Consider the following 17,241-nt stretch of genomic DNA (forward strand, 5'->3'; position numbering starts at 1 on the left):
CGACAAGCAAGAAAGAATGTCCAATGGAAAAAAGACAGTCTCTTCAACAAATGGTGTTGGGAAAATTGGACAGCCACATGCAGAAGAATGACACTGGACCATTTCCTTACACCACACACAAAAATAGACACACATTAAAGACCTCAATGTGAGAAAGGAATCCACCAAAATCCTTGAGGAGAACACAGGCAGCAACCTCTTTGACCTCAGCCGCAGCAACTTCTTCCTAGGAACATCGCGAAAGGCAAGGGAAGCAAGGGCAAAAATGAACTATTGGGACTTCATCAAGATCAAAAGCTTTTGCACAGCAAAGGCAACAGTCAACAAAACCAAAGGACAACCGAGAGAATGCAAGAAGATATTTGCAAACGACATATCAGATAAAGGGCTATTATCCAAAATCTATAAAGAACTTATCAAACTCAACACCCAAAGAACAAATAATCCAATCGAGAAATGGCCAGAAGACATGAACAGACATTTCTGCAAAGAAGACATCCAGATGGCCAACAGACCCATGAAAAAGTGCTCCACATCACTCGGTATCAGAGAAATACAAATCAAAACCACAAATGAGATACCACCTCACAGCAGCCAGAATGGTTAAAATTAACAACTCAGGAAACAACAGATGCTGGCGAGGATGCCAGAAAGGGCAACCCTCTGACACTGTTGGTGGGGATGCAAGCTGGTGCAACCACTCTGGAAAACAGCATGGAGGTTCCTCAAAGGGTTGAAAATAGAACTACCCTATGACCCAGCAATCTCACTACTGGGTATTTACCCTAAAGATACAAACGTAGTGATCCAAAGGGGCACGTGCACCCGAATGTTTACAGCAGTAATGTCCACAATAGCCGAACTATGGAAAGAGCCTAGATGTCCATCAACAGATGAATGGATAAAGAAGATGTGGTTCATATATACAATGGAATACTATGCAGCCATTAAAAGAAATGAAATCTTGCCATTTGCAACGATATGGATGAAAGTAGAGGGTATTATGCTGAGCGAAATAAGTCAATTAGAGAAAGACAATTATCATTTGATCTCCCTGATATGAGGAATTTGAGAGGCAGGATGAGGGGCTGTGGGGGGTAGGGAAGGAAAAAAATGAACCAAGATGGGATTCGGAGGGAGACAAACCATAAGAGATTCTTAATCTCACAAAACAAACTGAGGGTTGCTGGGGGGAGGGGGGTAGGGAGAAGAAGGTGGGGTTATGGACATTGGGGACGATATGTGCTATGGTGAGTGCTGTGAAGTGTGTAAGCCTGACGATTCACAGACCTGTACCCCTGGGAATAATAATACATTATATGTTAATTTTTTTAAAAAAAGTTAAAAAAAAAAGATACCAACTTCCAGTTATGTGTTTATTTTTATCTCTTAACTAAACTATGGAATTTATTCAGATATTGTCAGCTTTTTCTATCAGCGTTATCTTTTCTGTTCCAGAATTCCACATAATGTTTCTGTTTCCTTTGTCTCCTCTTATCTATGACGGTTCCTTGGTCTTTCCTTAGACTTCATATCATTGACTATTTTGAAGAGTGAAGGTTGAATATTTTGTAAAATGTCCCTCAAATCAAGTTTGTCTGTTATTTACTCATCGTTAAACTGGGGTCATGAATTACTGGAGAAGAGACCACAGAGGTGAGGTTTCCTCGTTGTATCATACTGGAGGTATGTGAACTTGACATGAGTTCTTACTGGTGATGTCAATTTGGTTAAGGTGTTGTCTGCCAGGTTTTCCCACTTTAAAGCTACCATTTTTCTCTTTGTAATTAAAAAATATTTAGAAAGAAATACTTTGAGACTATATACATATCCGGTTTCTCCCTAGACTTCTGCCCAATAATTTTAACACACATTGATAGATACTGCCTACAGCATTATACTGTAGTGTTCTAATGGTGATTTTTCTCTTGCCCTCACAATTTTTACAGTTATTAATTGGGATTCTTATATAAGGCAGAGCACTTCTTCTGCCTCACCTAACATCACCTTTTAACTGAGTTCAGTCCAAATGTGAAAATGCCATCTACTCAGAGAACCAGAATAAGGATACTGCTGGGCAGCAGGAATGATGGAGATCATACCTGCTCTGGGAGCCCATCGTCATTCATACACCGTTCAGAGTACGTCTGATGCCGGTCACTGAGCTGGTGTGGGGGAAATCACAATGAATAAGCACAGCCTTTGCCCTAAGGAATTCACAGTCCCACAGAGGATAATAAATAAATGCAGCCCAGACACTAAAATAAAAATATGGTCCTTAGCATTGGGGGCAGGGTGTGCTAATAATTTAGAAACCAGGCATGTTGTCACATTTTGAACTGAGTTTTAGAGGCTGACTGGGTGTGCAGCAGGCAGGCAAGGTGGAGAAAGGCATTTCTGGGAGAGAGAATGTCATGTTCAAAGGCTGAGAAACTTGAAATAGATAAAAACAGAGCAGTTTAAAGAGCTTAGTGTGTCAGTTGAGTATTCAGTGAGGGTCCTGAACTTACCTTGTAAATCTTTGTAACGGGAGTTATCGAAGTCTTAGAATGAGACAATTTTGTTTTAGAAAATATACTCTGGTGACCATTTAGAGAAGATATTGAACTTGTGTGAAATTGGAAGTAGGGAGACCAATTAAGGGACTTGGGTTCCCTTTATATCAAGCTTAATATTATTGGGCACCTGAGAAGCTAAACAAAGAGGGTATAGAAATGACAAATTTTAGAGTGATGTAATTCTTTATTGCATTGGGAAAAGGTACCTGTCATATGGTCTTACAGCTTTGATTTATCTGAGTAAATCTTTGATAGCGTACAGGAAATTAAAATGATGTCAGTACCTCCAGGGATGGACAGATCAATTTGTTTGTTTGTTTGTTTGTTTGTTTGTTTTAGAAAGGCAGACTGCCACATGCAACACCTCATTTGAATGTGTCTGGAGTCTTGGAAGCTTGACTACCCTACGATCTCCTACAAATAGTCCTCGAGTGTTTCTTTGGAATTTCTAGCAAGAAAGCACAGCTACTCCTATGCCGTTGATAGAAGAACGGCTCTCCTCTTTCCCAGAAGGTCGTCCTCTTGAACATAGCACTCGGCTTCAGGATGGAGTGGTAAGTGAGGAAGGGAACTCCTGCCTAGCTAGCCAGACCAGCCAAACCTACCCTAGTGATCAATGAGGTGACAGATGTCACAGCCAGATCACCCTCACAACCTAGGGACTATTTAATCTGTATTCCTAAAGTGACTTTTTAATTATTTTAGTTATTATTTTAATGATTTTAAGTTCATATTTGAGCTCAGCTGTTGAGAAATTTAAAGTCATGGAAATAAAGTCAAGTGAAGGAATTTCAGAAAGTGTAAGAGTAGGAAGCTCATGAGGGAAGGTAAACAGTAAAAGAACATTCTAATTATTACTGAACAACAAGGAAGCCAGATAATACAATAGAACCTGATGAGATATTAAAGAGAAATACATAGTCAATGGCAATTCAGGCTACATGCTGTTTGACAAACTAGCAATGGGTTGACCTTTGAGTTTACATAAAGATTCCATGAGTACCAAAAACATTAGCCTATATACCTATTTTACAAAGTTCTATGGGAAATTGTATGTGTTAGTCAGAGTCATGGAAGGAAACAAATAGCTCATTCAAACCAGATAATTTGAGAAAAGTTTAATAAAGAGAGTCTAAAGGTGTGGGTAGGGTTTAAGAAATAGCACCCCTCAGGGCACCTAGCCAGCTTAGTCGACGGACCATGCAGCTCTTGATCTTGGATCTGGGAGTTTGAGCCCCACACCGGGTGTAGAGATGACTAGAAAATAAGATCTTCAGGAAAGAGGGAAGGAAGGAAGGAAGGAAGATAGGAAGGGAGGGAGGGAGAGAGGGAGAGAGTTTCCCTCACATACTTTGGGAATACTTTGGGAAGCCATTACTACCCCTAGACCTAAAGAGGTAAGAGGAAGGAAAGGGGAAGTTACTAGAACCTAGAGAGGATAACTATATGGAGAAGATACCTCATAGCAGTTGCGACCTTCAGTAAAAGGGAAGAGCCAAGTGGAAACTGGGCAGGAAGAGAAAAAGGGGAATAAATGTGCCATATGGCTTTCCTCCCACATTCCCATCTGCTGGTGCTTCCCAGTGCCCCGCTGAAGACAATGGAGCAACTGCATGAAGCCCCAGATGGGGCAGAGAGGATAAAAAGAAGATGGAGAGTAAATCTAGAGGGTTAGAATGAACACATTCAAGACATTTATTTATTTTTTATTATTGTAAAAGATTTTATTTATTTTTTGGCAGAAAGAGAGCACAAGCAGGGAGAGCAGCAGGCAGAGGGAGAGGGAAAAGCAGACTCCCCACCAAGCAAGAGCCTGATGCACGGCCCGACCCCAGGACCATGACCTGGGCTGAAGGCAGATGCTTAACCAACTGAGCCACCCAGGCGCCCCTATTCAAGACTAAACTAATATTTTGTAAGATGCAAGAAAAGTTATCTTTATTTACATTGGACTTTATTTGAATGTAACTCTACTGATAGAGAAGGTCTAGTCTATATGAGTATTTTTGGTTTGGGATTTATTAAATTCAGGGCAGCATAGAATTTAGCATTGGGGAATATTCTTTATCATTTCCAAATACATTTTACAGTCACTGGAAACAGAAGGAACATGAGAAAATATAGAAAAATCACACATGTACTTGAGAACGTGTTTGTATATGTCAAATTTATGTGATGGAAGAATGAAATAAAATACAAAATGGGCATAGTTTATAAGCTTAAAAACTTCTGTTGCCTAGTGGGTATCATGAAATCCAATTTGATATTAAAATAAATATGAAAATCCACAAAAGATATTTAGAAAAATCATCTACATAATGCCCAAACATCAGAAACCACTCAAATGCCTTTAGGCAAAACATAATATGTTTATGATACTAACTCTTAAAATGTCTTCCACAAGCAAAGTATATCATGATGGAATCTAGTTTTTTGTGGGTGTCTGTTAGCACAATGCTTGAATTTTCACATGAATAATTGAAACAATATTGTCTCATCATCTACTTCAAATAATGTTTAAAACTGCAAGTAGGTTATGATTTTAGTTAAGTCAAGAGTATTATAATTTATTATTTCAACTAGTAAGAAAAAAATTCTTTTTTCAAAGATCTTTAAAACAAGATTATATTTAAATACTTAAAAACAAAGCCTTAAAAACAAAGTAAGTTATTTTTGCTAATTTGGTGGGTTTTTTTTTTTAGAATACTTTATTTTGTATCATTTAAAATATTAGTTGCAATTAGCCAGGTCCTGGTCAAAAGTTTCTTACAGCTTTTGGAGCACCTGGGTGGCTTAGTCAGTTAAGCATCCAACTCTTGATTTCAGCTCAGGTCGTGATTCAGGGCCATAAGTTCAAGCCCTGCATCAGGTTCTGTGTTCAGCAGAGAGTCTGCTTGAGATTTTCTTTTTCCCTCTCCCTTTACCCCTCCCCATCCTCTCTGTCTCTCTCTCTCATAAACAAACAAATCTTAAAAAAAAAAAAAAATCTTTACATCTTTAAGGGAAACTCTTTTCTCATTTTTTACTCCTCTCTTTTCCTTTCTTATTCTCTTTTTTCTCTTTCTATATCTCTTTTTTCTTTACCTCTTATTTACTCTACTTTAAAAATATTTGTCCTGTCTGGATTAGAATAAGTTTGTCAATACTTATTGACATGAAAAACAGTTTTATCATCCTGTTATCCTTTATCTTTCTTTTCTCTTTTTCTGGAACTCCTTTTTTAAAATTTTTGCTTGTATATTAGGCTTTTTCTACTTAAAAAGTTTCTTATATATTCAGCATTCTCTATCTTCTAATTAACTAATTATCTGTTATCTCTCTGTGTCTTAGCTTGCTATTTAACAATACATCTAATTTTAAAGAGCAATTTCTGTATTTTTCACTTCAGAGTTTTACTTTTTTTTCAAATCTACTCTTTTCTTTCTTTCTTTCTTTCTTTTTTTTTTTTTAAGATTTTATTTATTTATTTGAGAGGGAGAGAATGAGAGAGATCACAAGAGGGGGAAAGTCAGAGTTGGGAGAAGCGGACTCCCTGCGAGCAGGGAGGCTGAGGCGGGGCTCCATCCCGGGACTCCAGGATCATGACCTGAGCCGAAGGCAGTCACTTAACCAACTGAGACAGTCAGGCATCCCAAATCTACTCTTTTCTGTTCGCAGTTCTTGTTCTTCCATTGTGTTTTATATTTTTTGTTATTTTGCATTTTCACTTACTGGAATTAAAGGCCCCTTTCATGGAGAGACCCAGTTGTATTTTGCCAGCTTCCTCTGGACTAAGATACTCCTTATTCTTTACCAGCAACAAACCCAAAACTCACACTGGTTGGGGCGGATATCCAGGTCGTGTATTTTTCCGATCCTGCTGGGATACCTGTCACTTCCCATACTGCATTTGATGTCTCTATATCCAGTAACTGGACTAAGAGCTTCCTAAGTATAAGTATCACATTTCTGTTAATTCCCTCGTGATCCTTCAAATATAATTATTTGGATTTCTGACTATACCCACAGTGGCCAGCAAAACATCCCATTTAACCTCTCCAATCTCAGCCTTGGTTAAGCTCTTCTCCTGACACTGGAGGGACTACAGGATGCACTGGAGCCAAGCGCAAGGTCTCCAGTGATACACCACAGTGTTTTCAAAATACTCAGACAAGTCTGATTCCTTGCACTCTCAGCTGAAATAGATAATTTATTTCAATTATACAACACAGTGTTTAGAATCAGTGTGAACTCTATTAACTTTAGAAAAATACCACTGAAGGTGCACCTCAGTGGCTCAGTCACTTAAGTGTCTGCCTTCGGCTCAGGTCATGATCCCAGAGTCCTGGGTTCAACTTCTGTATGGGGCTCCCTGCTCAGCGGGGAGTCAGCTTCTCCCTGGCCCCACCTCTACACCCTGCTCTTGCTCTCTCTCACTTGCTCTCTCAAATAAATAAATAAAATCTTAAAAAAAAGAAAAATACCACTTAAGATACAATTTTAATTGATAAAAGCTACATACTGTTTTCATAAATAATTTGACAAAGATTTTACCACTTCAATTGTCCTCCACAATTGAAGTAGCATGGTATGTTAAATACAAAACATCTTGGTATATATGCTAATTCTGCATGTATGATAAAACAGGTTAGTGAATATCAACATTAGAGACTGCTAATTACAATAATAATGTAAGATAATTTAGTCTTTTCCAAATGAAAATAAACATTGCAATTTTTTATAAGAAAACATATTTGTAATTATCAAAATATTTAAACTCATGTTTTCATTCCTCCTACTATGTTTCCCTGTGGCTTCAATTTAACACATTTTTTTTAAACTTGACAATAAATTTTCCTGTTAGATTAATTAATCCCAAATTAAGAAATGTGAAACTAAACACATGAAAAATATATAACATATTTGGGAAAAATGATATTAGTACTTAGAGGATATCTCATCATTTTAAAATATTTTGGACTTAAGTTCATTTTTTGTGTAGATATATTAGTGTAAAGCACATAGAGATTAGTAGTAAATTCTTTGTTAATTCAAATACTATTCTAATAACACTGGTTCATTTTTTTCTTGGTCTTAATATTTCCTGGGGCAAATAGTTCTTTACTGATATTACTTTATATACATATACATATATATATATAATATGTTCTTTATTATTATTATATAATGTTTCTTACATTGTGGTATAAATAAAAATCTTTCTGCCTTGTTATACATTTAAAATCATTTTCTTAAACAGTATATGATAGAAAGCTTACTATAAATCTGAGCCTATTATAAATCTGAATCAAACCATGAGAACTAATGCTGTTAGAAATGCTCTCCTTAGGGGTTGTCTGGGTGGCTCAACCAGTTGGGCATTTGCCTTCGGCTCAGGTCATGATCCCAGGGCCCTGGGATGGAGCCCTGCTTCTCAATATCCCTCTGCCTGCTGATTCCCTTGCTTGTGTTCTCTCTCTGTCAAATGAATAAATAGAATCTTAAAAAAAAAAATGCCTCTTAGGAAATGGAAAATTGCCCATTAAAGGTGTCAGAAATAATGTAAAAACAACTTCAAAAACAGTATGAAAATCTCCATATGTAAATGAAAAGATGCTAGCATCAATATCAGGAACCCACTGGACACCTAGGTGGCTCAGTCAGTTAAGCAACCAACTCTTGATTTCTGCTCAGGTCATAATCAAGGCTGTGAGATCAAGCCCTGCATTGGCTCCTCACTGGGCATGAAGCCTGTTTAAGATTCTCTCTCTCTCTGTCCCTCTGCCACTCCCCTCCTCCCCCAGCTCTGGCTTGTGCTCTCTCTCTCTCTACAAAAGAAAAATAAGTCAGTAAACTGTTCGAGTAGGAAAATCCAGATCTAAGAAATCTCCAGCAATAGAGAAATTGAGAACACAAACATGCACACACACACACGCATTTAGCAGATGTTTTATGGTAGGTTAAATTGTGTTTCCAGAAAAAAAAAATCTTTTTAAAAATATAATAAAATGGCAAGTCAGCAAATTAGACTGTGTCTTTGAAGTCCTTAGTTTGTTTGAACAGACATTAAAATAACAAATTTATAGAAAATGCTATTTGAGGGGTGCCTTGGTGGCTTAGTCAGTTAAGTTCTGCCTTTGGCTTGGGTCATGATTCCAGGGTTCTGGGACTGAGCCCCACACTGTGCTCTCTCCCCGTGGAAAGTCCGCTTCTCCCTCCTTCTCTGCCTGCTGCTCCACCTGCTTGTGCTCTCTCTCTGTCAAATAAATAAAAGATTTTTTTAAAAAAGAAAAAGTGTTATTTGAGAAATTAATTCTTTTCTTTCAAAATTGATTTTTTGAACAAGGCTGGACTCAGAAAAAGTCATCTTGGATATTTAGCTAAAGTACATGTTATAGTATAGATGTACAAAAACATAATTAAGAAAGTCATCTTTTCTTGGTGGTGATCAAATTCTACCTTTACTATTCACTAGCACTGGAGCTTTAGGAGAGGAGTGAGAAGTCAATGTTTGAAGCAATAATGGCTGATGCTTTTTTAAAACTGATTTGAGAAGCTCGCTGAACTAAATCAGAACAAATTCAAAGAAAGCACATTTAGACAATTTTATTAACATTAATGAAAAACAAATACCAAGATAAATCTTAAAACAAGTTAGAAAAGAAAGCACATAACCTTCAAAAGAGCAATGGAAAGACTTACAGATATTTTGTAACAGAAATTACGAAAACCAGCATGAAATGGAATGACTTTTTTTAAATTTTATTTTTTTTTCAGTGTTCCAAGATTCATTGTTTATGTATCACACCCAGTGCACCATGCAATGCATGCCCTCCTTAATACCCACCACCAGGTTCACCCATCCCCCCATCTCCCTCCCCTCCAAAATCTCAGTTTGTTTCTCAGAGGCCACAGTCTCTCATGGTTCCTGCTCCCCCTCTGATTTCCCCCAACTCCCTTCTCCTCTCCATCTCCCCATGTCCTCCATGTTATTCCTTATGCTCCACAAGTAAGTGAAACCATATGATAATTGACTCTCTCTGCTTGACTTATTTCACTCAGCATCATCTCCTCTACTCCCATCCATGTTGATACAAAAGTTGGGTATTCATCCTTTCTGATAGAGGCATAATACTCTCTTTTATATATGGACCATATCTTCTTTATCCATTCGTCCATTGGAGGGCATCTTGGTTCTTTCCACAGTTTGGCGACCGTGGCCATTGCTTCTATGAACATTGGGGTACAGGTGGTCCTTCTTTTCACCCCATCTCTATCTTTGGGGTGAATACCCAGTAGTGCAATTGCAGGGTCATAGGGAAGCTCTATTTTTAATTTCTTAAGGAATCTCCACATTGTTTTCCAAAGTGGCTGCACCAACTTGCATTCCCACCAACAGTGTAAGAGAGTTCCCCTTTCTCCACATCCTCTCCAACAGAGGTTATTTACTGTCTTGTTAATTTTGGTCATTCTAACTGGTGTAAGGTGGTATCTCAATGTGGTTTTGATTTTAATTTCCCTGATGGTTAGTGATGATGAACATTTTTTCATGTGTTTGTTAGCCAGTTGTATGTCTTCTTTGGAGAAGTATCTTGTTCATGTCTTCTGCCCATTTTTTGACATGATTATCTGTTTCATGTGTGTTAAGTTTGAGAAGTTCTTTATAGATCTTGGATGTCAGCCCTTTGTCTGAAGTGTTATTTGTGAATATCTTCTCCCATTCCATGGGTTGCCTCTTTGTTTTGTTGACTGTTTTCTTTGCTGTGCAGAAGCTTTTGATCTTGATTAAGTCACAAAAGTTCATTTTCACTTTTGTTTTCTTTGCCTTTGGAGACGTGTCTTGAAAGAAGTTGCTGTGGCCGATGTGGAAAAAGTTACTGCCTATGTTCCCCTCTAGGATTTTGATAGAGAAATTATGTAAGCCAGCATGAAATAGAATAACATTTTAATAGCACCAAGGCAAGGGGGAAGCCCAACCTAGAATTCTATACCAGTAAAAAGTCTTCCAAAATTTAAGAAGAGATCATTTTTTTCCTAGAAAAAGAGAATTCAAAGGAAATTTTCATCAGCAGATCCACAATACATACATACACACATACTGAAATAAATTGTTTTTCCTCCTTTCTTAAGTAAACCCAGTTTATATTATATGACTTAGTCTAATAAACTTTGAATCTCTGAGTTTAGTCTAAACAATCTTCTCATTTGTGAGGTTGCCCTGAGAATTTCTTCATCTATCATAGGATAACATTTATTTCATTCTTTGTGATCTCATTTTTCATACACTAATGAGTACTTCTTTGTTTGCAGGGTATTAATTTGTTATAATCCCACTCTTCCTTTAGGATGAACTTATAGTAAGCAATAGCATAAAACTGTCAATCTGAAATCTGTGGTAAGGTAATTGTCATATTCATCTTTGTATCTATAGCAGTTAGCACATTGTCTAATGCATAGTATTATTCTCTATTTGATAAATATATGAATGATTAAATTAATTAATGACTTTGTAGTAGAGGCTGGAGGTGGAAAAGAATAGAAAACATAGCCTATCTTCTGAGTGTTCAGCATATTTTTAGGCTCTAAATGTCAGTAATAAAATGTGTAAAATATAAAATAAGTCCTTTGGGACTCAGGAAAAAATACTGTACAAAAGGAAGAAATAAGTTAGTTGTTCTTAATAAAATAGTACCAATTTTATGCATTCTAATTCAACTTTCTTCTGAGTGTTCTAGAAAATTAAGAAGTTTTTGGACATTTTCCCTGTCATTAAGGCATTTACAGTTTCCTATACACATCAAGCAGTAAGCCTTTGAATGACTTTGTGTTTTTTGCTTACCTAACATGCTGTCCTTCTGGGAATGACACCCCAAATTTTCTTATGAAACACTCCCATAGAACACTGGCTTTGACACATTGTGAAAATGAGCACTTCAATTAATACTCCAGCTTTTTCAGAAGTTTGATTTTATGTCTATAGGCTCAAAGAATATAAACACAGCAAAGGATAATGTAAGGGGTCAGCCAAGTGTCTTTTCAGAGAGCTTCACAGGGCTCCCTGGTTTCCTCACCACTGACTGTGTTCTTGCCAAGGCAATTGTATCTCCATTGTCTCTAAGTCCTACATGGTCACAGGAAGCCATAGGAGGCAGCTGGCCAATCCTCTTAAGTGTCTTAGCACATCACCTTGATCTCCAGCAATTTTTTAAAAATGGTTTTATTTATTTATTTGAGTGAGTGATTGAGAGAGAGAGCACAAGTAGGGGAGTGGCAGGCAGAGGGAGAAACACATTCCCCACTGGGCAGGGAGACCAACTCGGGGCTCGATCCCTGGACCCTGGGATCATGACCTGAGCTGAAGGCAGACGCTTAACTGACTGAGCCACCCAGGTGCCCTGAATCTCCAGCTGTTTTATGATTGTTAAATACTGCCTTTAATAAATGTCACCGGGATCTAGTATCCAGATTCTTTTTCTAATGCTAGCCCCGGATATTTCCGAGACATAAAAAATAATTTTTTTATATTCAGCTTATGTGTTAAGAGTTTCTGTTGCTTAAAACCAGGAGAATGCTGATGCAAAAAGAAAGTAATGATGTATAGGAGTTCAAGGGCCTTCCTTCTTGAACTTGCCTTATCATCCTTCCCTCTGCTTTTGTCTAGCAACAGAAAATCACTTGCATTGCCCAGACATGTTGTTTGGATGCTTCACATATTTATACTCTTTCTAGTAAAATATGTCAAGATCAGCACAAAGATCATGGCTATGTTTTCTCTGGAGGTTTCAATGATGACATATATCTCTATGTCCTTACCTCCTCTATGCAAACACCATCGTTTCTTTCTGTACCAACACTTGGCCTCTTACATGCCATATTTCCACATATAATACTGCATTGCAATTATTTCTTAATATCTGCTCATTTCTGAGATTGAGGACTTCCTGAGGTTGTGATTCTTTCTAATTTACCTTTCTGTCTACCAGTACCTAACACAGTGAAAGCAAAGTGAAAGTAAAACACATCCTGAATTCATAAAAATACCAGAAAAGAAGAAAAAAATTAACTGAACACAGCATGGCATTGGGCATGACGACTCCAACAGTATTTTCATAAGTAAATACCTACGTCTTGAGGGACCATTTCTTTTATTTTTTTTGTGTTTTCCCTCATCAGATTGTATATAATGAAATCTGAAAATTTAGAGGCACTCTAAAGCATTCCCACATCAGAAGTTTTATTTATTGCAATAGAGTGCATGTTTTGTCAAATATGTATTCTAAGCTATCACATTGTTTTGGTTTTTGAAATTTACACAAGAGGATCAAAAAATGAAGTGAATATGCAGTGGGGAAAAATACACAATAACAGTGTCATAAACAAATAATCAAATAGACAATATTCAAAGCTGAAAACTGTGAACTTTGTTTAAAATCCAACTGAGTGAAGTAGTCCACGTGCCTGGCCAGAGCAGTCAATACGCCACAGAAAGTAACAACAACAACAAAACCCATCACCACTCAAACAAGCAAAAACAACGAATTACAAAAAACAAACTTTTTTTTGGATAAATATATGTAATTATCTTCGGGTTACTCTAACAGCTCTAAATCGACCTGTATCTGTCTTTGGGGTCCTATGCTACCCACTCAATGAACAGACTAGAGGTTATTCTAATAAAGGAACAAGAATGCCGTGGCACTTGGGTCAAGATAATCAGAAGGTTGGAACACTTATGAGTAATCTGGAGCTCTCTCCTAAACCAACAAGTGTGGGAATTTAAGCTGTACTTTTAGTGAAACAACCGTTTGATCATCTACTGAAATATAGTATGTTAAATGAGAATTTCTTAATGGAAAATGAAAAATTCTAGCTATTTTACTCCAGCTAGGAAAGGGTCGGCCAACTTTGGAATCCTCATAACATATACATATTTTTGCTAGATTTCAGTGGAGTAGCATGTCAGTCTGTTTGGGCGGCCGTAATAAAATACCATGGCATGGGTGGCTTAAACAGCAGAAATTTATTTCTTCTAATTCTGATGGCTGGGAAGTCCAACATCAAGATGCCATCCCACTCAGTTCCCAGTAAGAGCTCTCTTCCGGGTTTGCAGACCACCTTCTTGCTATTTGTTCACAGACCTGTCCTGCTGATTGCATTAAAATAAAGAGGGAAGAGGGAAGGGGGAGAGTAGGAGTGGGGAGAGAGAGAGAGAGAGAGAGGTCTTTTTTTCTCCCTCTTGTTTTAAGGCATTAGTAGTAAATCCCATCATGAGACTATCATCCTGGAGGCCTAATATAACCCTAATTACTTTGCAAAGGCCAATCTCCAAATACAATCCCGTGGGGAGTAGGTAGGGCTTCAACATACGAGTTTTGAAGGGATATAACCACTTCATCTATGACAGGTGGCTACTGATAATTTTACATCATTAATTTCACAACCAAACAAGAATTATCTTATCTCAATTTTTATAGTATCTCAGAAGATTTACACTGTAAGTTCCCGGGAAGTGGTAATTTTGTTCTGTTCGCTGCTACCAGGATTTATGGACAAGGAAGATGCTCATTAAATATTTTGCTGAATGAACAGATAAGTGAAGAAAAAAATTAAGTACAGTGATGTATGAGTGCAGATAAATCTGATGGATAAAGGCAGATAATGAACTGGGAACATTCCTCCCTGCCTTGAATTGAGTGGAAACTCCCAAAGAAAGAGCTTTGTCTCACATTGTCCATATGTGTTATACTCGTGGCTCGTAGCGGCTCTTGTAACAGCAACGCACATCGGGTTGTTCTTGTTTTTGTTTTTGACAATACTGATGTATCAGACAGAATCAAGTCAGGAAAACGGAAAGCATTTCTGGCTATCAGAGACGACTTAACGGAGAATACTTATAAGGTGGAAACAGAGGTGCAAAGCAAATAAAAGATGGTGAGACAACCCAGGAAGCAGAGCACAAGAAACTGCCATCCTTAGTAGGCGGGAAGGACAAAGCAGGAAAGCTGGATCCCAGAAGCCAGAGCCACATGCTAGAAGCTGGGGGTGTAGTGGGCCTAGCAGAAGCCGGAATGGAGCGAGACCCCAATCCATCCCCGGGGGGGACTGTTCGGTGGCTAATGGCCACAGCAAAAACTCAGCCCTGGCTGGAGATGCCAGGAAAGGTCAACGCTTGTGGAAAGGGGGTGTGGGGTAAAGTACCCTGAATTCTCATTTCATCTTGTTTTCCATGCTCTTGCTGATCTAGCCTGCCAGCTAGAGTCAGGGGGCAAGGGGTGTTAGGAAATGTGTTTCCCTCGGACACAGAACAGGAGGAGAAAGGAAAACAGTAACTGAGAACCTGCAAACAGTATGCACGGTGATTTTATTTATTTATTTTTTATTTTTTTAAAGATTTTATTTATTTATTTGACAGACAGAGATCACAAGTAGGCAGAGAAGCAGGCAGAGAGAGATGGGGAAGCGGGCTCCCCGCTGAGCAGAGAGCCCGATGCGGGGCTCGATCCCAGGACCCTGAGACCATGACCTGAGCCAAAGGCAGAGGTTTAACCCACTGAGCCACCAAGGCACCCCATGCATGGTGATTTTAAAGAGAATAATGTTCATGTTTAATTCTTTATGTTGATATATTCCACTTAAAGACAGAGTCAGATATTGTATTTTGTCCGAGTTCATTTAAAAATATTTTCATAAAATGCAAAGACTAACTCTTTGGGGCATCATTAAACTTTTTATTAAAGATGAAATGACGAATCCAGTGTTTGAAAGACAAAAACGGTGTCAGATACTACCTTTTTTTCAAAATAATCTATTTTGCTTGCTGCTTAGAGTAACTCAAAACAACATAAACAGTGTTTCATGGCACAAAAGCCATATGATTTAATATTTAAATATAGTGAGAATATTTTAATTAACCTGAAGTACCTATCTTCTAGATTTTAAACATGTTCATTTTTTGTCACATTTGTTTCAGATTCTGATGAAAGAAAGAAAGAGAGAGAGAGAAAGGAAGGCAGGCAGGCAGGCAGGCCGGGCCCATTTCCCCAACCAATCCCTGTGTCTCTCTTACTGGAGGCACCTGTCCATTTACATATATTTATTTATACTATTATTTATCCTGATCTTAAATTTACATAGATAATACCAGGTGTGAATAAACCTTTAGAATTTGCTTTTTTCCTTTAACATGTTCAGATATATATCCATCATGATATGTTTAAAACTTGTTCATTTTTTCATTTAAATTGTGCATAATAAAGCAATTACATATTGCTTTGTAGAAGTTTATAGATCTAGGTTCTAATATTTGGTCAGTCATTTTGCAAATATCTTCCTCCAGTATGTGTTATGGTTTTGGCTAAAAAGTTTTAGAGGAAAAAAAAAACACCCTTCTTCTTACATATTATTTTATCTGTATTTAGGAAGAAAGAAAAAATCTAGAACAGTAGATAATGCTTCTAAAACTATTTTTTATAAGCTAAATTGGTGATTTTGCATGTATACATCTTCCCATTCACAGACATGGCGCAATGAAAAATCTTAGAAAAATGCTTTAATTTGCATGTATTACACACTTTCTTTTTAAGTGCTTGATTAATGACTGTATAAAAACCTGAACTCATTTTATGTAGAGAACATTGGTAAAGAAAAAAAAAAAGATATTCTGAAAAAGAAGTACCTTAAAATGGAGATTCCCAGAGTAAATTCTTTCAAAAAAGCTGTCGTTTCTTTCCTGTCGTTTCTTTCCGTTCAATATGTGCATTTTATTATTCATCTGCTCATTCATTCAATCTTTTTACCTGATTATTTAGTAAAATTTATCAATGAGAGTTGAGGTTCGAGGTGAAAACTTTTTTGATTTGAGTGGAGAGGAATACGTTTTGTAACTGAATGGGAAAAAAAAACAATTTGTAGCTGTTTGTATCTTTTTTTTTTTTTTGAAGTCTGCTAGATTTTTTTTCCCTTAGGCAGTTGTATTCTCTTTCTTATGGAATTGGCGATTATTATATTAAGTATTGGCAAATGTCATATCAAAAGTCATTTATATTCTGGCAAACTGTGACACCGGTCCCACTTCTTATGACAAGTATAGATTTCAAGATCACCTAGTGAAGGCTCTTGTGCCTGGATTATTTTTGCGTCCATGTAACTTTCTTTTACATTATTCTATATTAGTTTTCTGCAAACACACATCACTCAGTGATGATTTCTCATTCACTCATTCATTCACTTGTATATATTTACTTAATATCTTGTCCCTTAAATAAAATCGGAGACACATGAGATAGAACCTTTGTGGGTTTTGTTCAGTGTTGTGTTCCCAAGGCACAGAACAGTGTGTGACTTGTAAATTATATCCTGTTTATATTTACTGAATGAATATTTCCCGAGTAATTAAAGCCACCAATGCCAGATGGTTAAGTAACTTCTCCAATAATATTGTCTATTAAAGGTAACGAGACTACTATGACTCTGGTCTCCAACAGACTAGCTACGACTGCTTCATACTATTGGACATAGGATTTTACTTAATCTAATATCAAATATATAATATTTTAGAAACTAAGAGTTGATCCTTTTTTATAATAAAAATATAGCTATCTACCTGAGTTGATGATAATACAAGCAGAAATGTTAATAATCTTTGTGGTTTTAATTGATTCAAATATAAAATCTATCTTCAAAAGATAGATTCATGTATTTATGC

Source organism: Lontra canadensis, unplaced genomic scaffold, assembly GCF_010015895.1.
Source record: "Lontra canadensis isolate GAN:19392208 unplaced genomic scaffold, GSC_riverotter_1.0 scaffold18, whole genome shotgun sequence".
Classification (NCBI taxonomy): Eukaryota; Metazoa; Chordata; class Mammalia; order Carnivora; family Mustelidae; genus Lontra; species Lontra canadensis.